Source organism: Pectinophora gossypiella, chromosome 11 (genome assembly GCF_024362695.1).
Source record: "Pectinophora gossypiella chromosome 11, ilPecGoss1.1, whole genome shotgun sequence".
NCBI lineage: Eukaryota > Metazoa > Arthropoda > Insecta > Lepidoptera > Gelechiidae > Pectinophora > Pectinophora gossypiella.
The window spans coordinates 12,780,072-12,798,895 of NC_065414.1; the positions used below are offsets into that span (position 1 = coordinate 12,780,072).

General features: G+C 36.7%; 1 protein-coding gene across 2 annotated transcripts in view; it reads right to left on the reverse strand.

The window, feature by feature from the left end:
- LOC126370576 (limbic system-associated membrane protein-like) overlaps nucleotides 1-18,824 on the reverse strand; it is a 189,368-nt gene that overhangs the window by 49,691 nt on the left and 120,853 nt on the right. The window lies entirely within an intron of this gene.

Sequence of the window (18,824 nt, forward strand, 5' to 3'; positions counted from 1 at the left end):
GATAGGGAAAGAGGGTGTGAACATATTATGTTTGTTTTATTAAGTGTGTTACTTTTTTATACGCATTCCGAAGAACTTTACGCCTTGGGAATCTCATACTGTAGGGTAGGTACTTGAAAAGGTTTTTATAAACATTTCATAAGAAATACTAAGCCAAAAACAAAACGTCCAATAAATTTAAATATTAGACGATAACATATACAAATGTTTGCCATAAAGTTTGTGATATATGATATGAGAACAGTGAAGTAACTTTTGTCTAAGTGGCTAGCACAATGGGCATTCCAACCAAATACAAAGGACTCGATTGTTGGCAATAAAGTATAGGAATGATTGCACTTAACATATGCAATGCAGATGTAGAAAGGTTAATGGTTTTTGGGAAAAAACAACTTGAGAACGTGTGGGAAGAATGTTAGAGAGAACACAAGGATCGGGAGTTGCCCATCGGACGTCGCGGGGGCAGGTCGTGGTCGATGTGAGGGTTGACGAGGACTTGCCATTCGGACGTCGCGGGAGCAGGTCGTGGTCGATGTGAGGATTGTGAGAGGAGTTGCCATTCGGACGTCGCGGAAGCAGGTCGTGGTCGAAGTAAGGGTTGTGAGTGGACTTGCGATTCGGACGTCGCGGGAGCAGGTCGTGGTCGTTGTGAGGGTTGACGAGGACTTGCCCATCGTACGTCGCGGGAGCAGGTCGTGGTCGTTGTGAGGGTTGACGTGGACTTGCCCATCGTACGTCGCGGGAGCAGGTCGTGACCGTCGGGAGTGTTGTGAGTGTAGTGAGTGGAAAGACTGTAGGGGTTGAAAAGACTGTAGGGGTTGACGCTGGAGTTGAGAAAGACGAGCCGGGTAGCTAGAGGGTGGAGTCGTACGGAGTTGCTGAGAGGAACAAAGCGATCTGAAACATCGGTTTCAGGTCTCAAGTAAGAATAGGTGTAAGATTAGGATTGGTTAGGATCATTGGGAATGTGACAAGTATAGGTTGGATAAGTCAGTAGATCAACTCTAAAAATTATATTGTTTCTATTGTGTTTGAATTATAATTTTGATACCACTGCAAGGTTGAACGTCTAAGTACTTAATTAATATCTACTTATATTATTTACCCACTAAATTTCTCTTCAACAACCGTTCCAAATTGACATATACGTAGGTACAAATGAATCTGGATATTACTAGATGAATTTTATAATATTTATGATTATTATTTTATTAAGTATATAAATTATGTTTTATATTATGACTATGTTGAAGATAATAATTATATGATTTCCTTCTCAACCTTCTATTGAAAGTTCCTTAACTTGACAAACCTATCTTGTTGAAATATCCTGAACGGGAGCACTCTGCATAATGACAAGTGAATATTTTTGTGTACATTATTAATAGAATATGTTATTCTATATACATTTAATCATTTGAATACTCTGTCATACGGTCATACCTGCGTTATTTATTAATATTCTCGATAATATCCAGGCCGTTATCCTAACGCTCGATCGTACTTCATCATACTACTATTTATATAAATAAATTATCCACGAGTTGCAGTCCTTTGTGACGGACTAACGAAAGCCTGTCTATGTTACTATCATCGAATATTATCTGTTATATTACTTGTTTTAATGCTCTTACTCATTTATAATAATATCAATACTGGACATAGTCACGACATTTATCGCACCACAAGTTAACGTGTCCTTGGGTGTAGACCGACATTTGATGAAATGCTGATATTGTTTACCAAAGCTAAGAATATTATATTGCATGTTTTGCATATGAGATTGACCATTCATCAAATTTGATGATACTAATTGAATAAAGTAAGCTATGAAGCTGATTGGTGCTGAGTGCTGCTCATCCCAAATCCTTACACTTTATTTTATACTTCAGAGATAGTTCATCTCTACAACAAGGCCGAATGGCTCACCATTACAAAATATATCCCTTTCGGAGAGGGGCCTAAATCAGGGTAGGGCCTCATTCGCCGAAGAGCGTGGTCGGGGCTCGAAAAGGCACCCTATACCATTACATTGTTGGTATGGGATTCTAATCCTTTTCCTGTGTTCCTAGATCTTTCACAATAATAAAACCTAATTCCTAAACAAATAAATCCTTATTTAACTTAACCTATCTATATTTATAATTATTTATTTTTATATTAGATACTATTATAGCACTCTCAATTTCAGGGGATGAAAACAGTAGAAGAAGAAGAGGATTGTGTGTTTGTATGTATGTTGTTATGTTGTTGTTTGTATGTTATGTTGAAAATAATTCTAACTACGACACAGTTCATGTTTGAGTAAATGATGTGTATGGTGGGTATTTTAATTAATTTCTTGAGAACGAAATTTCTAAATGCAATTGTTAGACAATAGGGTTTGGGCTCTAAAGGGACATTCAGTCTTATAACTGTAAAATATCTTTCGGTGACTTTAATACTTCTTGGTAGAGATTGTACTTCTGTTTATTACAGAGTTGGGAACATAGGCGTAAGTTATGCGTGTAAGTTTCTTGTTCGTGTGTGTATATCACCCAACGATGAAGCGTTATGCCCAGCAGTCAAACAAATTGGTTTATTCAATGGAGAGTAGTGATCTTGTATGATTATTACACTAGTTATTGATTATTTTGTTATATGCCCAGCAGTGAACACAATGATTATATAAAACATTTGAATAGGATAAGGATAGCAACGAAAGTGCAAATTTGTCTGGTAACTCTGGCCAACTTAGTGGGCTGAAAATTAGTTATGTATATTATGATGTTAGAATTATAAAAAAAAATAGTTTTATTACTTTAGGGATTGAAATACTAAGTCACAAGTTAGAAGTAATTTCAGCAGTGTCACTTATAAAACACTTCTTTCAGATCGATAACAGTATTAGGGTAATAGATGTAGTAGCAAACGTTGTAACTGAACACGGTATGGAGAATTATTATTTGTAAGGAGATTACATATCCCGGAACAATGGAGTCTTGAACTTTTGGTATGCGTGCACTATTATCAACATTAATCTCTTAAACCATTTCAGATTTATGATAGGTACTACATTAATTTCGAGAAGTGTTAAAATAAGATATTTGTTGCATTCCTAATATTTGTCTTATAAGTATCAGATCTAGTCATGATGAGTTTTCCACTTAACAATTTTATTTCATAGAGAGTAAAGTATAGTGTTGTTTTATAATTATGTTTTGCAGTGGATGATGGATATTATTAACAGGGGTAAATAAATAGCTAGTTTTCAGAGCGTAACTTGTGTATACTTAAGTGTTTCTGACTTGCCAACAGTAGGATATTGGAATTTGCTTTCAGTTGTTGCATAGCATGAACAGGACATGAAAAGGAAAACGAGGACGATTCATTCTTTTAGGACATAATACTTATTGGAAGTGCTTGAAGTTCAAACCGTCTTGTTAGAACTTGGGGGCGTGTATGTGTGTGTATATGTTGCTGTGGAATGATAGTGATGTATCAAATGAGATGGGCGAACATTTGTTTTCTATCTAACATTAGGTACAATGAAACAGAAATGGCAAATGTTTATATTTGGACATGTTCTTACTAGGACATACATTTTATAGGGTCTTATGATAGTGGAAATACTTGAAGTTATTGAAAGGAATGATCAAACGTGATTCTATTTAATCATGTTCTCTTTAAAATATAATTGAGTCGAATGTTAGTGAGAAGTTCAACGCAAAGGAAACGGAGAGTGTTGATCACGGTCTTATTGGGACACATTCTTATTAGGCATAGATGCTAATAGCGGGAATAGTAGGATTTAAAAAAAAAAACCAGGGAAACATGTAGATTTTGTTTCACCTTAGGTTTCATAAATCAGAAATCACAAATCATAATTTCATAGACCTACAAACCTATATGGAGGTGATGATGATTTTCTAGTGTTTATATCATTGTGAAGCTGCTTATTTCTTGAGTTGAATCTAGTGTTTTCCTATTTAGGAATTTCAAGTCAGAAGAGAGATTCTGTAAGTTGGTAGGGCCCGATAGGAGTGCCAAAAGTGCATAGGAAAACTTGCGAACGTAAGGACCATGTGCAGCTTGTGATTGTTTACCTTTGTTTGTGTTTTGTTACTATTTATGTTATTATATTATGTAGTTTATGTATGTTTATCTATTTAACTTTGACTGACACTTTACTGACGCGTAGGGAATGACTGCTTGCGACATATTTTGACTGGACTTTATTATCTAATTGGTTATGTTTGGCTGTGTGTCAATGTTTACAATGAAAATTGTACATATTGCCGCATAGACTAAACACAAAAATGTTCTTTTTGTAGTTCTGTGTGTTGAAATCTACATTTCGAGGTAATATAATTATTGCCTGGAGATGGGAGATCAGTATGCAGAATGAGGTATCCTGGTTTTAGAGGTAACCTCATGGATTTAGATTTTTACTTTATATTTTGTCAATCTAGACTGATGGTCCAGATTGGATTGTAATCTTGCTGTGTTTTATTGTAGTTAGAATTCCCCGAGGATTCTACTCGAAAACCAATCTGACGTTACACAGGGTGAATCTTTATGGTTTACGGCCTGCTACCTCACTGTGTCAATGTAGAATAATTGTTGGAACAGTTGTTGTTACCACTGTAACATGGTTCTGAATTGTTCTATAGTGGTGCTTTGGGAGATACAGCTATCTACAGGAGTGGTGCGGTGAGATATTATTATCCATGACCTTCTTTCTGATATTGGGACAGGAGGACCATCCGCCAATATGAGATGAAGCTAGATAATCAGTATCGAGCCAGCGTTGCGACTTGGATAGTCAGGTTGGATTGCCTCCTCCTGATGAGCGGTTGTGCGTGGCGATGCTTTCGAGTATGAAGACTCTAGCCGATGCCTTATAATCAGTATTGTATGGTATGGGTCAACTTTGTCCTCTTGTGTCATGATGTAATTTTATTATGACCCTCTCTGGACCTATCAGCTTATTGTGGCTTATTAAGCCATGTAAATAATACACTAAATTACTAATTTGAATTGAATTATAAAAGTCTGGATACCATGAGATGAAGGTAATGGTATTATTGGTAATGGCTTTTGAATAAACTTATATACTTTGAATCTGTGTTGTTATTTCACCTATGTGACTTAACATGACTTTTTATATACTTACCTGTATAGTCCGGGCTTGCCTGGCTTGATTACACTGATATACATAAACCAAATCCACACAATTTATTTGTGTTATTTTATTATCATCTACCTGATTATACCTTAATGTCACTGCTGCCAGATAGTGACATACCTAACTTATAAACTATACCTTGTCTGGGGGTTTACCTGGCCTGATTTCACTATGCAACTAGTGTGCTTACTGACATACAATATTATTGCTACTTATAATGCATTTATGCATAACAATTACATCCAGTTTGACCGCATATATTCTTGTGATTCATGGTTGGTATCATATTCATGACCATCCATCTCACACTCACACTCATACTTATTCTTATGGCTGGTGTTATTGCAATGCCGCTGAAGCCATAGTAGGGACGTTAGGGACATTTTTGCTTAGTATACTCGGGGTCAGTCCAGTTCGGTAGTCTCTGCTTCTGTTGATCCTCTTGCACTGTGGTGTATTGAGGGGAGGACAGTGATGAGTAGCTGCGTATTGGCTTCCGGTTGCTAAGTCGCTCACTTACTTACCTTCTTACCTTTTAGCGCCATGGCTATGGTGTCAGCTATGCATCACAATGAGTTGTGTTGTTAGATTGGATGTAAATCTGTTTAACTTAAATAATTTTATTACATATGTGAAGTTGGTGTTGGGAAGCTCTTACCTTCACCTACCAATTTATTTGACCTAACACTTCTGATATGCCACATTTATGTGCTTATCATTCCATATACCCATTTGTTGTTGATGAGGGAGGCTGAATGAGAGATGGGATCTCATTGGTTTTGGGCGATAGACGGGATTTATTATCACCTTTAAATTTTTAATTACAATTACCTATGTTATTCTTAAGCTTTAAGTTGCTGTTTTAATTAGTCTGAGAGACTAAACCATCATAATTCAGTTAATTATATCATACATTAAGTTTCTAATTTATTTCTTACTTTCTTATAAGACTTGACTTGTTTAATTATAAGCTGTAATCAGTGTCATTAAGTTTGGGTTTGCTTGGCGTTGACTTGACTACTTTTAAACTATATAAATATTTATAACCTAACTTACATTCCATTGCTTAGGTACCTACTTGTCTTTTTCATTATTATAGTGACATAATTATAACCTATTTGTATTGTTATTAAGTATATATGTAGTATATTATTCTTTATTTACATGCCCTTAATAACATGCATTAGTTGAATTTGTTCTTATTAGGACATGCTGTATCCTTAGAACATTGAGAGCATTTGGAGTTTCACTCAGTTTGATAGAACTTGGGGGCGTAATACAATACATGTAGATAATGTATGTGTGGATGTACATGAAGGATAGTTATAGTTGACTTAGCTAGGACGCGTCATGATATTAAGGATTTGTGGAATGGTTATTGTGGTGTTCCTTTATTCTTATAAATTATCACTCTGGTAAACTTCGTAATAATTTAGGGGGCGATTGTGACGGAACCAACCCCAATAACCAACATAATATTCGGAGTAAGGATCGGAGAAGCTAAGGGTGGCTGGTACGATGTGTGAAGGTAGTGCTTCTGGCTACCCTGATAGGGAAAGAGGGTGTGAACATATTATGTTTGTTTTATTAAGTGTGTTACTTTTTTATACGCATTCCGAAGAACTTTACGCCTTGGGAATCTCATACTGTAGGGTAGGTACTTGAAAAGGTTTTTATAAACATTTCATAAGAAATACTAAGCCAAAAACAAAACGTCCAATAAATTTAAATATTAGACGATAACATATACAAATGTTTGCCATAAAGTTTGTGATATATGATATGAGAACAGTGAAGTAACTTTTGTCTAAGTGGCTAGCACAATGGGCATTCCAACCAAATACAAAGGACTCGATTGTTGGCAATAAAGTATAGGAATGATTGCACTTAACATATGCAATGCAGATGTAGAAAGGTTAATGGTTTTTGGGAAAAAACAACTTGAGAACGTGTGGGAAGAATGTTAGAGAGAACACAAGGATCGGGAGTTGCCCATCGGACGTCGCGGGGGCAGGTCGTGGTCGATGTGAGGGTTGACGAGGACTTGCCATTCGGACGTCGCGGGAGCAGGTCGTGGTCGATGTGAGGATTGTGAGAGGAGTTGCCATTCGGACGTCGCGGAAGCAGGTCGTGGTCGAAGTAAGGGTTGTGAGTGGACTTGCGATTCGGACGTCGCGGGAGCAGGTCGTGGTCGTTGTGAGGGTTGACGAGGACTTGCCCATCGTACGTCGCGGGAGCAGGTCGTGGTCGTTGTGAGGGTTGACGTGGACTTGCCCATCGTACGTCGCGGGAGCAGGTCGTGACCGTCGGGAGTGTTGTGAGTGTAGTGAGTGGAAAGACTGTAGGGGTTGAAAAGACTGTAGGGGTTGACGCTGGAGTTGAGAAAGACGAGCCGGGTAGCTAGAGGGTGGAGTCGTACGGAGTTGCTGAGAGGAACAAAGCGATCTGAAACATCGGTTTCAGGTCTCAAGTAAGAATAGGTGTAAGATTAGGATTGGTTAGGATCATTGGGAATGTGACAAGTATAGGTTGGATAAGTCAGTAGATCAACTCTAAAAATTATATTGTTTCTATTGTGTTTGAATTATAATTTTGATACCACTGCAAGGTTGAACGTCTAAGTACTTAATTAATATCTACTTATATTATTTACCCACTAAATTTCTCTTCAACAACCGTTCCAAATTGACATATACGTAGGTACAAATGAATCTGGATATTACTAGATGAATTTTATAATATTTATGATTATTATTTTATTAAGTATATAAATTATGTTTTATATTATGACTATGTTGAAGATAATAATTATATGATTTCCTTCTCAACCTTCTATTGAAAGTTCCTTAACTTGACAAACCTATCTTGTTGAAATATCCTGAACGGGAGCACTCTGCATAATGACAAGTGAATATTTTTGTGTACATTATTAATAGAATATGTTATTCTATATACATTTAATCATTTGAATACTCTGTCATACGGTCATACCTGCGTTATTTATTAATATTCTCGATAATATCCAGGCCGTTATCCTAACGCTCGATCGTACTTCATCATACTACTATTTATATAAATAAATTATCCACGAGTTGCAGTCCTTTGTGACGGACTAACGAAAGCCTGTCTATGTTACTATCATCGAATATTATCTGTTATATTACTTGTTTTAATGCTCTTACTCATTTATAATAATATCAATACTGGACATAGTCACGACATTTATCGCACCACAAGTTAACGTGTCCTTGGGTGTAGACCGACATTTGATGAAATGCTGATATTGTTTACCAAAGCTAAGAATATTATATTGCATGTTTTGCATATGAGATTGACCATTCATCAAATTTGATGATACTAATTGAATAAAGTAAGCTATGAAGCTGATTGGTGCTGAGTGCTGCTCATCCCAAATCCTTACACTTTATTTTATACTTCAGAGATAGTTCATCTCTACAACAAGGCCGAATGGCTCACCATTACAAAATATATCCCTTTCGGAGAGGGGCCTAAATCAGGGTAGGGCCTCATTCGCCGAAGAGCGTGGTCGGGGCTCGAAAAGGCACCCTATACCATTACATTGTTGGTATGGGATTCTAATCCTTTTCCTGTGTTCCTAGATCTTTCACAATAATAAAACCTAATTCCTAAACAAATAAATCCTTATTTAACTTAACCTATCTATATTTATAATTATTTATTTTTATATTAGATACTATTATAGCACTCTCAATTTCAGGGGATGAAAACAGTAGAAGAAGAAGAGGATTGTGTGTTTGTATGTATGTTGTTATGTTGTTGTTTGTATGTTATGTTGAAAATAATTCTAACTACGACACAGTTCATGTTTGAGTAAATGATGTGTATGGTGGGTATTTTAATTAATTTCTTGAGAACGAAATTTCTAAATGCAATTGTTAGACAATAGGGTTTGGGCTCTAAAGGGACATTCAGTCTTATAACTGTAAAATATCTTTCGGTGACTTTAATACTTCTTGGTAGAGATTGTACTTCTGTTTATTACAGAGTTGGGAACATAGGCGTAAGTTATGCGTGTAAGTTTCTTGTTCGTGTGTGTATATCACCCAACGATGAAGCGTTATGCCCAGCAGTCAAACAAATTGGTTTATTCAATGGAGAGTAGTGATCTTGTATGATTATTACACTAGTTATTGATTATTTTGTTATATGCCCAGCAGTGAACACAATGATTATATAAAACATTTGAATAGGATAAGGATAGCAACGAAAGTGCAAATTTGTCTGGTAACTCTGGCCAACTTAGTGGGCTGAAAATTAGTTATGTATATTATGATGTTAGAATTATAAAAAAAAATAGTTTTATTACTTTAGGGATTGAAATACTAAGTCACAAGTTAGAAGTAATTTCAGCAGTGTCACTTATAAAACACTTCTTTCAGATCGATAACAGTATTAGGGTAATAGATGTAGTAGCAAACGTTGTAACTGAACACGGTATGGAGAATTATTATTTGTAAGGAGATTACATATCCCGGAACAATGGAGTCTTGAACTTTTGGTATGCGTGCACTATTATCAACATTAATCTCTTAAACCATTTCAGATTTATGATAGGTACTACATTAATTTCGAGAAGTGTTAAAATAAGATATTTGTTGCATTCCTAATATTTGTCTTATAAGTATCAGATCTAGTCATGATGAGTTTTCCACTTAACAATTTTATTTCATAGAGAGTAAAGTATAGTGTTGTTTTATAATTATGTTTTGCAGTGGATGATGGATATTATTAACAGGGGTAAATAAATAGCTAGTTTTCAGAGCGTAACTTGTGTATACTTAAGTGTTTCTGACTTGCCAACAGTAGGATATTGGAATTTGCTTTCAGTTGTTGCATAGCATGAACAGGACATGAAAAGGAAAACGAGGACGATTCATTCTTTTAGGACATAATACTTATTGGAAGTGCTTGAAGTTCAAACCGTCTTGTTAGAACTTGGGGGCGTGTATGTGTGTGTATATGTTGCTGTGGAATGATAGTGATGTATCAAATGAGATGGGCGAACATTTGTTTTCTATCTAACATTAGGTACAATGAAACAGAAATGGCAAATGTTTATATTTGGACATGTTCTTACTAGGACATACATTTTATAGGGTCTTATGATAGTGGAAATACTTGAAGTTATTGAAAGGAATGATCAAACGTGATTCTATTTAATCATGTTCTCTTTAAAATATAATTGAGTCGAATGTTAGTGAGAAGTTCAACGCAAAGGAAACGGAGAGTGTTGATCACGGTCTTATTGGGACACATTCTTATTAGGCATAGATGCTAATAGCGGGAATAGTAGGATTTAAAAAAAAAAACCAGGGAAACATGTAGATTTTGTTTCACCTTAGGTTTCATAAATCAGAAATCACAAATCATAATTTCATAGACCTACAAACCTATATGGAGGTGATGATGATTTTCTAGTGTTTATATCATTGTGAAGCTGCTTATTTCTTGAGTTGAATCTAGTGTTTTCCTATTTAGGAATTTCAAGTCAGAAGAGAGATTCTGTAAGTTGGTAGGGCCCGATAGGAGTGCCAAAAGTGCATAGGAAAACTTGCGAACGTAAGGACCATGTGCAGCTTGTGATTGTTTACCTTTGTTTGTGTTTTGTTACTATTTATGTTATTATATTATGTAGTTTATGTATGTTTATCTATTTAACTTTGACTGACACTTTACTGACGCGTAGGGAATGACTGCTTGCGACATATTTTGACTGGACTTTATTATCTAATTGGTTATGTTTGGCTGTGTGTCAATGTTTACAATGAAAATTGTACATATTGCCGCATAGACTAAACACAAAAATGTTCTTTTTGTAGTTCTGTGTGTTGAAATCTACATTTCGAGGTAATATAATTATTGCCTGGAGATGGGAGATCAGTATGCAGAATGAGGTATCCTGGTTTTAGAGGTAACCTCATGGATTTAGATTTTTACTTTATATTTTGTCAATCTAGACTGATGGTCCAGATTGGATTGTAATCTTGCTGTGTTTTATTGTAGTTAGAATTCCCCGAGGATTCTACTCGAAAACCAATCTGACGTTACACAGGGTGAATCTTTATGGTTTACGGCCTGCTACCTCACTGTGTCAATGTAGAATAATTGTTGGAACAGTTGTTGTTACCACTGTAACATGGTTCTGAATTGTTCTATAGTGGTGCTTTGGGAGATACAGCTATCTACAGGAGTGGTGCGGTGAGATATTATTATCCATGACCTTCTTTCTGATATTGGGACAGGAGGACCATCCGCCAATATGAGATGAAGCTAGATAATCAGTATCGAGCCAGCGTTGCGACTTGGATAGTCAGGTTGGATTGCCTCCTCCTGATGAGCGGTTGTGCGTGGCGATGCTTTCGAGTATGAAGACTCTAGCCGATGCCTTATAATCAGTATTGTATGGTATGGGTCAACTTTGTCCTCTTGTGTCATGATGTAATTTTATTATGACCCTCTCTGGACCTATCAGCTTATTGTGGCTTATTAAGCCATGTAAATAATACACTAAATTACTAATTTGAATTGAATTATAAAAGTCTGGATACCATGAGATGAAGGTAATGGTATTATTGGTAATGGCTTTTGAATAAACTTATATACTTTGAATCTGTGTTGTTATTTCACCTATGTGACTTAACATGACTTTTTATATACTTACCTGTATAGTCCGGGCTTGCCTGGCTTGATTACACTGATATACATAAACCAAATCCACACAATTTATTTGTGTTATTTTATTATCATCTACCTGATTATACCTTAAAGTCACTGCTGCCAGATAGTGACATACCTAACTTATAAACTATACCTTGTCTGGGGGTTTACCTGGCCTGATTTCACTATGCAACTAGTGTGCTTACTGACATACAATATTATTGCTACTTATAATGCATTTATGCATAACAATTACATCCAGTTTGACCGCATATATTCTTGTGATTCATGGTTGGTATCATATTCATGACCATCCATCTCACACTCACACTCATACTTATTCTTATGGCTGGTGTTATTGCAATGCCGCTGAAGCCATAGTAGGGACGTTAGGGACATTTTTGCTTAGTATACTCGGGGTCAGTCCAGTTCGGTAGTCTCTGCTTCTGTTGATCCTCTTGCACTGTGGTGTATTGAGGGGAGGACAGTGATGAGTAGCTGCGTATTGGCTTCCGGTTGCTAAGTCGCTCACTTACTTACCTTCTTACCTTTTAGCGCCATGGCTATGGTGTCAGCTATGCATCACAATGAGTTGTGTTGTTAGATTGGATGTAAATCTGTTTAACTTAAATAATTTTATTACATATGTGAAGTTGGTGTTGGGAAGCTCTTACCTTCACCTACCAATTTATTTGACCTAACACTTCTGATATGCCACATTTATGTGCTTATCATTCCATATACCCATTTGTTGTTGATGAGGGAGGCTGAATGAGAGATGGGATCTCATTGGTTTTGGGCGATAGACGGGATTTATTATCACCTTTAAATTTTTAATTACAATTACCTATGTTATTCTTAAGCTTTAAGTTGCTGTTTTAATTAGTCTGAGAGACTAAACCATCATAATTCAGTTAATTATATCATACATTAAGTTTCTAATTTATTTCTTACTTTCTTATAAGACTTGACTTGTTTAATTATAAGCTGTAATCAGTGTCATTAAGTTTGGGTTTGCTTGGCGTTGACTTGACTACTTTTAAACTATATAAATATTTATAACCTAACTTACATTCCATTGCTTAGGTACCTACTTGTCTTTTTCATTATTATAGTGACATAATTATAACCTATTTGTATTGTTATTAAGTATATATGTAGTATATTATTCTTTATTTACATGCCCTTAATAACATGCATTAGTTGAATTTGTTCTTATTAGGACATGCTGTATCCTTAGAACATTGAGAGCATTTGGAGTTTCACTCAGTTTGATAGAACTTGGGGGCGTAATACAATACATGTAGATAATGTATGTGTGGATGTACATGAAGGATAGTTATAGTTGACTTAGCTAGGACGCGTCATGATATTAAGGATTTGTGGAATGGTTATTGTGGTGTTCCTTTATTCTTATAAATTATCACTCTGGTAAACTTCGTAATAATTTAGGGGGCGATTGTGACGGAACCAACCCCAATAACCAACATAATATTCGGAGTAAGGATCGGAGAAGCTAAGGGTGGCTGGTACGATGTGTGAAGGTAGTGCTTCTGGCTACCCTGATAGGGAAAGAGGGTGTGAACATATTATGTTTGTTTTATTAAGTGTGTTACTTTTTTATACGCATTCCGAAGAACTTTACGCCTTGGGAATCTCATACTGTAGGGTAGGTACTTGAAAAGGTTTTTATAAACATTTCATAAGAAATACTAAGCCAAAAACAAAACGTCCAATAAATTTAAATATTAGACGATAACATATACAAATGTTTGCCATAAAGTTTGTGATATATGATATGAGAACAGTGAAGTAACTTTTGTCTAAGTGGCTAGCACAATGGGCATTCCAACCAAATACAAAGGACTCGATTGTTGGCAATAAAGTATAGGAATGATTGCACTTAACATATGCAATGCAGATGTAGAAAGGTTAATGGTTTTTGGGAAAAAACAACTTGAGAACGTGTGGGAAGAATGTTAGAGAGAACACAAGGATCGGGAGTTGCCCATCGGACGTCGCGGGGGCAGGTCGTGGTCGATGTGAGGGTTGACGAGGACTTGCCATTCGGACGTCGCGGGAGCAGGTCGTGGTCGATGTGAGGATTGTGAGAGGAGTTGCCATTCGGACGTCGCGGAAGCAGGTCGTGGTCGAAGTAAGGGTTGTGAGTGGACTTGCGATTCGGACGTCGCGGGAGCAGGTCGTGGTCGTTGTGAGGGTTGACGAGGACTTGCCCATCGTACGTCGCGGGAGCAGGTCGTGGTCGTTGTGAGGGTTGACGTGGACTTGCCCATCGTACGTCGCGGGAGCAGGTCGTGACCGTCGGGAGTGTTGTGAGTGTAGTGAGTGGAAAGACTGTAGGGGTTGAAAAGACTGTAGGGGTTGACGCTGGAGTTGAGAAAGACGAGCCGGGTAGCTAGAGGGTGGAGTCGTACGGAGTTGCTGAGAGGAACAAAGCGATCTGAAACATCGGTTTCAGGTCTCAAGTAAGAATAGGTGTAAGATTAGGATTGGTTAGGATCATTGGGAATGTGACAAGTATAGGTTGGATAAGTCAGTAGATCAACTCTAAAAATTATATTGTTTCTATTGTGTTTGAATTATAATTTTGATACCACTGCAAGGTTGAACGTCTAAGTACTTAATTAATATCTACTTATATTATTTACCCACTAAATTTCTCTTCAACAACCGTTCCAAATTGACATATACGTAGGTACAAATGAATCTGGATATTACTAGATGAATTTTATAATATTTATGATTATTATTTTATTAAGTATATAAATTATGTTTTATATTATGACTATGTTGAAGATAATAATTATATGATTTCCTTCTCAACCTTCTATTGAAAGTTCCTTAACTTGACAAACCTATCTTGTTGAAATATCCTGAACGGGAGCACTCTGCATAATGACAAGTGAATATTTTTGTGTACATTATTAATAGAATATGTTATTCTATATACATTTAATCATTTGAATACTCTGTCATACGGTCATACCTGCGTTATTTATTAATATTCTCGATAATATCCAGGCCGTTATCCTAACGCTCGATCGTACTTCATCATACTACTATTTATATAAATAAATTATCCACGAGTTGCAGTCCTTTGTGACGGACTAACGAAAGCCTGTCTATGTTACTATCATCGAATATTATCTGTTATATTACTTGTTTTAATGCTCTTACTCATTTATAATAATATCAATACTGGACATAGTCACGACATTTATCGCACCACAAGTTAACGTGTCCTTGGGTGTAGACCGACATTTGATGAAATGCTGATATTGTTTACCAAAGCTAAGAATATTATATTGCATGTTTTGCATATGAGATTGACCATTCATCAAATTTGATGATACTAATTGAATAAAGTAAGCTATGAAGCTGATTGGTGCTGAGTGCTGCTCATCCCAAATCCTTACACTTTATTTTATACTTCAGAGATAGTTCATCTCTACAACAAGGCCGAATGGCTCACCATTACAAAATATATCCCTTTCGGAGAGGGGCCTAAATCAGGGTAGGGCCTCATTCGCCGAAGAGCGTGGTCGGGGCTCGAAAAGGCACCCTATACCATTACATTGTTGGTATGGGATTCTAATCCTTTTCCTGTGTTCCTAGATCTTTCACAATAATAAAACCTAATTCCTAAACAAATAAATCCTTATTTAACTTAACCTATCTATATTTATAATTATTTATTTTTATATTAGATACTATTATAGCACTCTCAATTTAATCTCAATTGACAAAACTTCAATATTTCAATCTATATCGTATTCAAGTTTATTACTTATGTCTCTCATTGTACCAAATACAAATACCATTCTAGTACTCCTCTAAATTCTCATATTAATCTAATTTAATTTAGTCTCTTTATCGACTTGCAACAAAACTATAATATTTAAAATTACTTTATATATATTAATATTTAAGTATTTATTCAATTTTATTTATTATACTGTATATTGTTTTATATTGTATTATATTTATTTATGACATGTATAATATGTATGGCATTCTTAACGTCTCCTTTCGTACGTTCATCCTGATCTCAACATACCTTCATTCAAAGAATCTGAGTTATTACAAAAACACAACGTAGAGTCCTAACCATAATATACTAGATGATCACATTATTATTAATTGGCCAATTAAAATCTACTTTGATTATTTTACGAATTCGTTTTACAGTTGCATGTTATATTTTAAGGATTTCTTGATTTGATATATTTTTATCTGTTCGTGTCTGTGTACTTTTATTTCAGGTGGATTATATTATGCTTTATCATAGTCGTTTGAATATGTCTGTTTATATGATTTCTGTGCTGTGTGAATTTTCCTTACAGGTATATTTATACGTACTTATCGGTCAAAGTAGATGATTGTAGGGATGTATAGATTTAGGCAGGTGTTTAAACGAGTTGTATAGGGGTATGGAAGGGGGGGAGTGTTACATTTGGTGCCGTGACCAGGATAGTTGTATAGGGGTATGGAAGGGGGGGAGTGTTACATTTGGTGCCGTGACCAGGATAGTTGCTATGTAAGGAGGGGGGGAGTGTTACAATTTGGTGCCGTGACCAGGATAGGATAGTTGTAAGGGGGGAGTTTTACAATTTGGTGCCGTGACCAGGATAGTTGTTTATGTAAGGGGGGTGTGTTACACCATTAACTTAGATGTTACGTTCACTCGCAGACTCGCTCCAGAAACTGGGATTCAGTCACTCTCGGAATATTCGAGGAATGTTATGTTTGAAGAAATAATATATTATTAAGATCGGTTTCACTATTTCTGGTCCCTTTCGTACATTTTAGATTTAATGCCAATACTAACTAATACTGCAGTATATTGATAAACTATTTCGCATGTAATCACTAGATGTCGCTAACCGCATAAGCTTAAAAATAAAAAATAGTGCCATCTAGTGGCGGCGTGTCGTATCATTAAAAATACTTTGACAGTTGGAACAAAAGCTTGCCACCGGCGCACCATTTGCGCGCAAAATAGCAATAGTTTTTCAATATAGCGAGGAACCCTCTATTTTCCAAAATAAAATAGACACTCCATGTTATGTTAACTGACACAAATCCGTCTAACCCTGTTCGGAGAACGCCAACGCCAATTTACATCTTAGAATCACGAGTTCAAATCCCGGCACGGTGTAAACCACTGAACTCGACTTTATGATTTTGAATTTAGATTTAGATCGTAGATTGTGGTAGTAGTTTCTAGAATTTGTTAATGGCAATAGGCTCGCCTCCGTGGTCTAGTGGTTAGAGCGTTAGGCTCACGATCTGGAGGTCCGGGTTCGATTTCCGATGGGGACATTGTCGAAATCACTTTCTGAGACTGTCCTTTGTTTGGTAAGGACTTTTCAGGCTTGAATCACCTAATTGTCCGAAAAAGTAAGATGATTCCGTGCTCCGGAGGGCACGTTAAGCCGTGAGTCCCGGCTATTTGCCGTAAAAACACCTCCACCAACCCGCATTGGAGCACAGTGGTGGAGTATGCTCCATATCCTCTCCGGTTGATTGAGGGGAGGCCTGTGCAGCAGCACGTGTATAGGCTGTCTATGTAATGGGCTCGCCCCTTATTGTGAGTGAGTGTGTAGCTTTTTCTTCGTAGTTACCTCATTACTGAGGTTCACGACCACAAATGATTTCCTTCCATTTGCGTTTTTCAGCTGCATAAGCAGCTCAATGTATGTTCTCCCAAGTGTCATACCACTGCATCGGACTATCTCTTAGGTACTCTTCCCACGTTGCACATTCCCTCCACCTGCCTTACTTTTATGCTTAGGAGACTGCACTATGTGACAGAAGAAACTAAGTGCTTTCTCGTTACATATGGATGAAAGCCGTTTGGTAATGGTGAGTGTGTATAACTTATCACAATATCTAGCAAGTAAATCCGAAGAATGCTTAATACCTGCGGGAACATACGGGAAACTACATTTATTAAGGAAACAGCCTCCTCCATAAGTTTTCATTTCGCCGTAGGAGCCGTAAGTTTTCTAATTACAACCGCGCGTTAATCTCAATTGGCTCTTAGAGTGGCTTTATAATGCGTGACATCATTAACTATGGATCGTAAATGCAGTCAGAGGAAATAATGGGCTTTGCAATCTCCTTGCGAGAAGCCAGTTTCGTAATTGAGTAGGCATAAAGGGATTGTAACGATATTTTGTCGGAACACTATGAAGATACACAATGTACAACTTTAATTAAAAGTTCATCCTCTGTGGTTCAATGGTTAGGTGTTGGGCTCACGATTCGGTGGGCCTGGGTTTGAATCCCAATGAGGACTTACCACAAAAATCACTTTTTGGTCCTTAGTATATTTAGAACATTGCAGGCTGATCACTCTATTGTCAGAAAGAAGATGATCCATGCTGTTGCAGTATTGACGGCTTTATTGCTCTACAGCACCCGAATGACCCTGAAGCCGAGACCTCAGAATCGTAACCCCAACAACGGTCAACTATAGGACCACTGAAGCTGTAAAAAATGCGTTTGGAACCCTCGTGTACATCACTTATAGGATAGAATTTATTAACCCTTATAATATAGTATTTTTTCTCCTTATTGCCATCTTTTACCCGTGGTTAAATATTTTACCTGATATTTCTCCTACGCAGCTAGACTAGAAAGCTGGTTGATAACTATTAAACTTTACACCGATCTTGAATTTCGACACTGCTTCTTGAAACTATGCTGTAGAAATTCTGCTGAGCCCTGACTTTGAATATCGAACTCAATGTTCCTTTACCGTCGAAATTGTCTTAGGTAGTCAGTTGAACACGCTTTTATTTGGTGCATTTTGGTGTTTTGCTCTGAACTGAGCTCAGGTAAACGCAAACTGAGAGGACAGTTTATGCGTTAAGTTGATTTTTTGATCACCAGACTGCTATTAGAACGTCTAGTGAATCGCAGGAGGTGCTTG